This window comes from Bos indicus, chromosome 23 (assembly GCF_029378745.1).
Source record: "Bos indicus isolate NIAB-ARS_2022 breed Sahiwal x Tharparkar chromosome 23, NIAB-ARS_B.indTharparkar_mat_pri_1.0, whole genome shotgun sequence".
NCBI classification, from domain to species: domain Eukaryota; kingdom Metazoa; phylum Chordata; class Mammalia; order Artiodactyla; family Bovidae; genus Bos; species Bos indicus.
The window spans coordinates 49268603-49277786 of NC_091782.1; positions in this window are offsets into that span (position 1 = coordinate 49268603).

Here is a 9184-nt window from a genome sequence, read left to right on the forward strand (position 1 = left end):
TGGAGGCCTTACAAATAGCTGAGAAAAGAAGAGAAGTGAAAGGCAAAGGAGAAAAGGAAAGATATACCCATTTGAATGCAGAGTTCCAAAGAATAGCGAGGAGAGATAAGAAAGCCTTCCTCAGTGATCAATGCGAAGAAATAGAGGAAAACAATAGAATGGGAAAGACTAAAGATCTCTTCATGAAAATTAGAGATACCAAGGGAACATTTCATGCAAAGATGGGCACAATAAAGGACAGAAATTGTATGGACCTAACAGAAGCAGAAAATATTAAGAAGAGGTGGCAAGAATACACAGAAGAACTAAACAAAAAAGATCTTCATGACCCAAATAACCATGATGGTGTGATCACTCACCTAGAGCCAGACATCCTAGAATGCAAAGTCAAGTGGGCCTTACTTAGGAAGCATCACTATGAATAAAGCTAGTAGAAGTGATAGAATTCTAGTTGAGCTATTTCAAATCCTAAAAGATGATGCTGTGAAAGTGCTGCACTCAATATGCCAGCAAATTTGGAAAACTCAGCAGCGGCTACAGAACTGGAAAAGGTCAGTTTTCATTCCAGTCCCAAAGAAAGGCAATGCCAAAGAATGCTCAAAGTACCACACAATTGCACTCATCTTACATGCTAGTAAAATAATGCTCAAAATTCTCCAAGCCAGGCTTCAGCAATACATGAACCGTGAACTTCCTGATGTTCAAGCTGGATTTAGAAAAGGCAGAGGAACCAGAGATCAAACTGCCAACATCCGTTGGATCATCAAGAAAGCAAAAGAGTTCCAGAAAAACATCTACTTCAGCTTTATTGACTATGCCAAAGCCTTTGACTATGTGGGTCACAACAAACAGGAAAATTTTTCAAGAGATGGGAATACCAGACCACCTGACCTGCCTCCTGAGAAATCTGTATGCAGGTCAAGAAGCAATCATTAGAACTGGACATAGAACAACAGACTGGTTCCAAACAGGAAAAGGAGTACATCAAGGCTGTATATTGTCACCCTGCTTATTTAACTTCTATGCAGAGTACATCATGAGAAACGCTGGGCTGGAAGAAGCACAAGCTGGAATCAAGATTGCGGGGTAAAACGTCAATAATCTCAGATATGCAGATGACACCACCCTTATGGCAGAAAGCAAAGAACTAAAAAGCCTCTTGATGAAAGTGAAAGAGAAGAGTCAAAAAGTTGGCTTAAAACTCAACATTCAGAAAACTAAGATCATGGCATCTGGTCCCATCATTTGATGGCAAATAGATGGGCAAACAGTGGAAACAGTGACAGACTTTATTTTGGGGGGCTCCAAAATCACTACAGATGGTGACTGCAGCCATTAAAAGAAATTAAAAGACACTTGCTCCTTGGAAGAAAAATTATGACCAAGGTAGACAGCATATAAAAAGCAGAGACATTACTTTGCCAACAAACGTCCATCTAGTCAAAGCTATGGTTTTTCCAATAGTCGTGTATGGATGTGAGAGTTGGACTATAAAGAAAGCTGAGTGCTGAAGAATTGATGCTTTTGAACTGTGGTGCTAAAGAAGACTCTTGAGAGTCCCTTGGACTGCAAGGAGATCCAACCAGTTCATCCTAAAGGAGATCAGTCTGAAACTGAAACTCCAATACTTCCTGATGTGAATAACTGACTCCTTGGAAAAGACCCTGATGCTGGGAAAGATTGAAGGCAGAAGCAGAAGGGGACAACAGAGGATGAGATGGTTGGATGGCATCACCGACTTGATAAGTTTGAGTAGGCTCCAGAAGTTGGTGATGGACAGGGAGGCCTGGCGTGCTGCAGTCCATGGGGTCTCAAAGAGTCAGACACTCTGAATGACTGAACTGAACTGATTCATTGTAGCCAAATGTCCATCCAGGGATAATGAATAAAAAAGGTTTTGTATACATACAATGGAATAGTATTCAGTCTTTAAAGAGAAGGAGATCCCACCATCTTGACATCATGGATGATCCTGGAGGGCATTATGCTAAATGATATAATCTGCACAGAGAAAGACAAACACTATTTGATCTTACTTATATATGGAATCTTAAAAAAAAAAAAAGAAAAGTCAAACTCAGAGAAGCAGTGAGTAGAATGGTGGTCAGTAAGGGCTGGGGGCAGATGGGTGAGAAGTGGGAGATGTTGGTGAAAGGCTAGAAGCGTTTAATTATAAGATGAATAAGATGAATAATTTACTCCGTGTTTACTGTGATGGTTACTTTTATGAATCAGCTTGACTGGGCTAAAGAAGACCCAGATAGCTGGTAAACATTATTTCTGGGTGTGCCTGTGGGGTGTTTCTGGAAGAGATGAGTATTTGATTGCCCTACCCACTTGGGCATCACCTAGTTCGTTGGAACAAAAAGATGAAGGAAGCGCAAACTCTCTCTCTTTCGAGCTGGGACATCCATCGTCTCCTGCCCTTATTGTTCCTGGCTCTTGGACCTTTCAGCTCCAGAACTTACACCATTGGCTCCCACATTGTACACTTTCAATATATGCAACTTTTATTTGTCAATAAAATCATATATTAATACAACTGGGGGAATAAAGAAATGCCCCTTATATACTCAGTATTGTTCCTTAATAGCAAGTCATCAACAGCACTCCATCATAGCTCAAGAAACACAAAATAAGTATCAATACATAATTAATGATTTCTTGACTGGTAGTAGCTTGGGAATTTGTATTCAAATCTATTTTAAAGGTAAACCCCACAGCATTCCGGAGGTGTAGTTTGTATATCAAGTGACTGTACCTGACAATAGGTCCCAATGAGAATAAGTCACCCATTTGGGGACAGATGATTTCTTTAGGGCTTTAGGGGATTCAGAGGTTAATTTCCCTCAGTGTTCAGATTTCAGCAGTCCACAGACGGTTTTCCAGTTTTCCAGCAGCTCAGCCAAGTATGTCTGACTGCCTTCTCCAGGGCAGAAGGAAGTGTTGAATTTCACTGTTCTTCTGCTTGAATCCTCAAGTTTGAGGCTTTGATCTTTTAAACCACACCACTGCTTTCAGCTCAGACTAGAACTTGTTTTGAAGCTTCTATGTGAATAGAGCTGGCTCTTGGCCACAAAGGTACTCAAATGTCTAAGACGGTGCTAGGAGACCTAGCTGCCAAGAGAAGCCGTTCCATCAGGCCAGACTGTATCAAGGCTGCATAGATGTGCTTCCCTTGGAACCTCTTCTGGGTTGCTTCATCGCACTGGGAAGGAATTGTGGGGAAACCTCTGGGCACAGAAACAGTATGTGTACATTTCTGTCATGACAATACTCAAGTCTACTCTTCATGAAACCTGGGGCAAAATGCTTTTAGGCATCCTCTCAATTTAAGGCTTGACCACTGGAATATCTGATTAAATTAGAATGGTAATGAAGGATAGCTCTTGTCTCCTAGGAGACCCTTGGATTCCAACATTGTACTTACCCAGTTTCACCCTATAACATTTCGTTATTCAAATTTCTTGGAGTATCATCTTGTTAAAAATGCATTCTGCTAACATGAAGCCAAGCTGTGTTTCCATTTGGGGATTTTTTTCCCCCTTCAATTTATGACAGATATAAATGGTCCACATTTATTTTTCCCATCTGCTCTGCATTCAGGAATCTACTATAGGACTTAGAAGCACAGAAAATTCAATTTGCACTGTTTACGCCCACTGCTCACCAGGCTGTAACACAAATTCAGGTAGAACCTACTGCTGTGTTGCTGAAAGGACTCAGGAGCCCTAATTACTGGATAGTTACACAAAATTCTGACTGGGCCGGTATGTCATTGCAGTCTTTCTTTATAGTACAGCACCTCTCTCTTCTTCAGCTTGAAATTACCTCTGCTGACCACCAATCAATGTTCTAGTGCCAGAAGACATAGGATAAATCCCTCAGATTAAGATTATTTCTTTCCTAAAATCCAAAAGTTTTGGCTTATTCTGAGGAAACATGAAATATTTTGGAACATTAAGAACACAGGTTTTGAAGGCACATCCATCTGGATTTCAAACCTGGCTCTGAGCTTGAACAACATAACTCACCCTTCTGATATTAGTAGGATGTTATCTACTTGCTAAATTTGAGGTAGCAAATTCAATGAAATAATTACCATCATTGCCCAAACATAAGACATGAAGAAAGATAAGATATATCCTAACTTTACCAGAAAAAGATTTTAGGGAAAAGTCATTTTGTGATACTTGTCATGAAATTGATTTTAATGTGTTTTTGGAAACATTACATGCTAATGTTAATTTGTTTATGTGTTAATTGCTCAGTCGTGTCCAACTCTTTATGACCCCAAAGACTGTAGCCCACCAGGCTCCTCTGTCCATGGGATTCTCCAGGCAAGAATACTGGAGTGGGTTGCCATCCTTCTCTAGGGGATCTTCCTGACCCAGGGATCAAACCTGGGTCCCCTGCATTGTAGGTAGATTCTTTACCATCTGAGCCACCAGGGAAGCCCAGTATATGATATACATTTGTTTATATCATATACTAAAATCCAGTCAGAAATAGACTCATTCTTTTTTTCTGATCCCCATGTTTTTATCTCTCTTCTAGGCATGGCGTGTGCCTCAGATGCCAAAGTTCTAGCCACTAATGGTTTTCCCTGTCTTTCTTCATAGTAGAAACTCTGGCTTTACCTAGGCACCTGTTCACCCAGAGGAAAGACTCTCCCTTACAGATCATTTGCCGGGTATGAGCAGCAACTTCTGTGCTCAGTCGTGTCCAACTCTTCTGCAACCCAAGGACTGTAGCCCGCCCCAGGCTACAGTCCTTGGGGTTTCCCAGGCAAGAATACTGGAGAGGTTGCCATTTCCTTCTCCAGGGGATCTTCCCGACCCAGGGATCGAACCCATGTCTCCTGCATCTCCTACATTGCCAGGTGGATTCTTCACCACTGAGCCACCTGGGAAGCCCAACAGCTTCTAGAAAGACCCTTAAAAGACAGTTGGCTTGTCTTCTTGGCTCCTTTTGTCCTCCTCCCTTAATTTTCCTAGCAGACAACCACACAGCTACATTGGCTGGCATTCAGGAAGCCTTCCTAGATGAGGGGCCATCAGACCAAGGACCGTGAATCAATGGGAGCTGAATCCCTGACATTTATGGGGCTACCGTACATAGCAGGGTATCCTGCCCACACCAGGCATGCCCCCCTTAGATCTGGGCAGGCTCTGTGCTGAACCTTGCATACCTCCGGGAACCTCCTCCTGAGACCCTGAGCTGCCACGGAAGGAATCCTGGGACCAGGCCCTCACTGGAGAGGCCACGGTGGGCATTCAATTAATTTGTATCTGTTCAGTCCAGTCTTCCAACCATGCCTGGTGTACGAGTTTCCTACAGCTGCTGTACCAATCCAGGTACTTCTTATCACTCTGGAGGTCAGAAGTCCAAAATTGGACAAAAAGGAGGATGTTGGCAACACCTCACTCCCTCCAGAGGCGCTAAAGGCAGATCTGTTTCCAAAGCTGTATCCCCCTAAATCCTTGATGCCTGGTCCCTTTCCTCCAGCTGCAAATCCAGCCATGTAGGACTCTGCTTCCTCTCTCCCAGAGCCTCATTCTAGAGTCAGACTTCCCCGCCTCTTGTGAGGACACTTCTGCTTACATTTAGGGCCTTACTTAGGTAATCCCAGCTAATCTCCCCATCTGATGATTCTCTGTTTAATTACACCTGCAAAGTGCCTTTGACCATGTGAGGTGACATTCACGGCTCTCAAGGATTAGGACCCGGATATCCTGGGGGCCGTTATTCAGCCAACTGCTCCCATCGATGCATCTGTCCTGGATCCTCAGACCGGCCCACCTGGCAGCTGAACACAGCACCAGTTGACTACAGCTGATGCCCAGCGGGACAGAGAGCCCTCCACAGAGCCCCACCAGAATTCCTGGCCCCCGTGAACTCTAACAACATGGTGGCTGTTTTCTACAACTGACATTCCCAGGTAATTTGTTACATAGCAACAGGGAACCAGGAAAGAACAGGCACTGATGGGTTTGGCTTGGTGTGGTTCACTCTGTGCCCACAAGCTCATCTTGTGACAGATACACGTCTCTGAGATAGCTGCTGGATCAAGAGGGCTTTGAAGATTACTCCAGTCACCCCACCATCACTGTTTGATTAGAGGGAAGTAGAGGAAAAGGATGCTCCTATTCTGTGAATGGAATTGGCTCTGAGCGGATGAAAACCACTCTGGAGCATCTTTCTCTGTTTCCACTCCAGACTCTTTTCAAAATCTTCTCGTCTCCAGCTTTCCCCCAACGTCTGAAGTAGTTTCATCCTTTGAGAAGTAAGTAGGGATCACGGTCCACAGAGAAACATTCCTGTTTCCCTTCTTTCCACTTTAACCTCTGTCTTCATGAGCAGTGGCTCGGGTACCACGTACCTGTCTGAGAAGCCCTGCCTTACCGCTGTTCTCCAGCGGGTGGGTCCCTGTTCTTCTGACCTGGAGAAGTGTGCGAGGGTGTTTTTAATATTCTAGAAGATGAGGTGTCCTAATAGCTTTTGCCCTTACTGTCTCAGTGGAAACCAGGACATGCTTTCCAATTTTCTTGTTTGGAAGATGGAAATCCTGGATGCTGTCTCTTCAACATGCCGTGTTCATAAATACTCCTCCACAGTTGAAAGCAGTCTAGAGTGTTTAAAATTACAAAGGATTTTATAGGGGACATACCGGATTTGTTTACTTAAGTGACTCAGGACATTTTGTTCCTTGTAAGCCCTTCATTTCTTCAGAAGCACAGATCAGGCATTTACTGAGAGAGACACTCATGTTCTCAGGGATGTGAGTGAAGAGGGGACATCGAAATAGAAACAGGATGTCACACAGCCTAACCCAGGCCACCCTAGGAGTCCTCCTTGTCCTGGGGTTCCATGTAAGCCTCATCTCCCCACTTCAGATTTGCATCTGACAGAGTTTAAGGTAATGTCCTGGCAACGTATTTGCATTTGATTAGGGAATTTCTGAAAATTCTCAGGAAAATGAATAGTATTTGCTAGTGAATCTGGTAGAGGGCTGGGGGTATGGAGAGGACAGGCAGGAAAAAACTTCTGTTTGCTGAATGAATGAAGAGATGATGAATGCAGGCCCCCATTCTCAGCAGGCTGGTCTTATTAATTTCTGACCATGTATTTTCAGTCTTAAATCCATCTTGCGACTTTCAAGGTAAAAGATCGGGATCACACCCCAAAAGTCATTTTGAGTAAGTTTTCACCATCTTTCTCCCCTTCTCAAAGCAATATTTTGTTGAGATCATAAGGTTATTGAGAGTAAAAGATAATTCCCTTTTTACTCACTTTAAGCATCATTCAATTCTGTTTAATGCAAATATTTTAAGCACGGCATAATTTCCCATCACAGAGCTAAGCCCTAGATCTGGGGAATGGTGTGAACGAGGATGATCATCCACCCTGGTTTTCCTGAGGCTGAGGGTACCCAGGATACAGGACTTGGAGCTGTAAAACCAGGGGAGTCCTGGAGCAACCCAGACGAATGGGTCACCCTTCCGCCATTCCAGAGTTGTGGTCAAAACGTGGAAAGTTCCGGTAAATGTGGAATCAGAGCTGTGAGGCATGCTGTCAAAGAGGAAGGTAAAGGTGCTCGAGTTTAATGGTGAGGGGCATTTTCCTCAAACAGACACTGAAGCAATGGTAGAAGAATCAGCTCAAGTTAGCTCAAAAAGCAAGAGGAGACCACTGGGGTTCAAGGGGTAGGACTCAGCGGTTCCAAAGCAGGGGGTTCAGCTTCAATCCCTGGTTGCGAAACTAAGATCCCACATGCCAAAAAGAAGCAAGAGGAAAAACATTCTAACACGTGTGCAGCCTCGAGGCTGGAGAAAGTGTGGTGCAGGCGAGGAAACAGGAGCCATCCTCTGCGAGCCAAGCTGAGAAAAGGAAGGAGAGCTTTCTTCTTGGAGGAGACGCTCCAGAGCCACCTTGTGAAAGGCTTTGCATGTGATGTTACAGATTCTAGGTCCTACCCTACAAGCCATAGGACGTCAGGAGGCTTTAAGAAAAACCATATAGTGTTCGTACCATCAGGCTTTGCTAAAGGCCTCTGCTGAAAACTGTTCATTCTTTCTGAGGACACCAATCCCACCCAATATAGACCTGACCCAAAGCCCCTCTCAGTCACAGAGAAATAAACTGCCCTGGGCACTGACAAAGTCAGATGCGTACAGAAGGAGGCCAAGTGTAAGTAACTAGTGGTGGATAAGTGTGATCTGCCCATACAGACTTCCACGGCTGCTGGGAAACACCCCAGATTCCACCCGACTCCCCCCAGCCCTGTAAGGATGCCCGGAATCTTGCCCAGAGGCAGCTCATTGTAACCCAGCCTCATCTACTCTGCACTTTAGAAGCCTCTCTGGTGGATGTGTTTCTCAAGTCTTCATTCTCTCCAAGACTGTTAATTTAACAGAAGCCTGGCTTTTACTGGGTCGCTGTTTCTCCAAGGATGCTTGAGTGTTCAGTCACTTCAGCCATGTCTGACGCTTTGCAACCCTGTGGACTGTGGCCCACCAGGCTCCTCTGCCCATGAGATTTTCCAGGCAAGAATACTGGGGTGGGTTGCCATCACCTTCTCCAGGGGATCTTCCCAATCTAGGGATCAAACCCAGATCTCCTGTATTGCAGGTAGATTCCCTACCATTGAGCCACCAGAGAAGCCCTAGGGATGGGTTCAGTACTTGTGTGGGTTTTTTTTTTTTTCCGTTATGTTTATTTACTTTTTTTTTTAGTTGGAGGCTAATTACTTTACAATATTGTATTGGTTTTGCCATACATGGACATGAATCCCCCAGGGGTGTACATGTCTTCCCCATCCTAAACCCCCCTGCCACCTCCTTCCCCGTCCCATCCCTCAGGGTCATCCCAGTGCACTGGACCTGAGCACCCTGTCTCATGCATCAAACCTGGACTGGTGATCCATTTCACATATGATAATATACATGTTTAAATGCCATTGTCCCAAACCATCCCACCCTCACCCTCTCCCACAGAGTCCAAAAGACTGTTCTATACATCTGTGTCTCTTTTGCTGTCTCGCATACAGGGTTATCGTTACCCTCTTTCTAAATTCCATATGTATGTGTTAGTATACTGTATTGGTGTTTTCCTTTCTGGCTTACTTTGCTCCGTATAATAGGCTCCAGTTTCATCCACCTCATTAGAACTGATTCAAATGTAT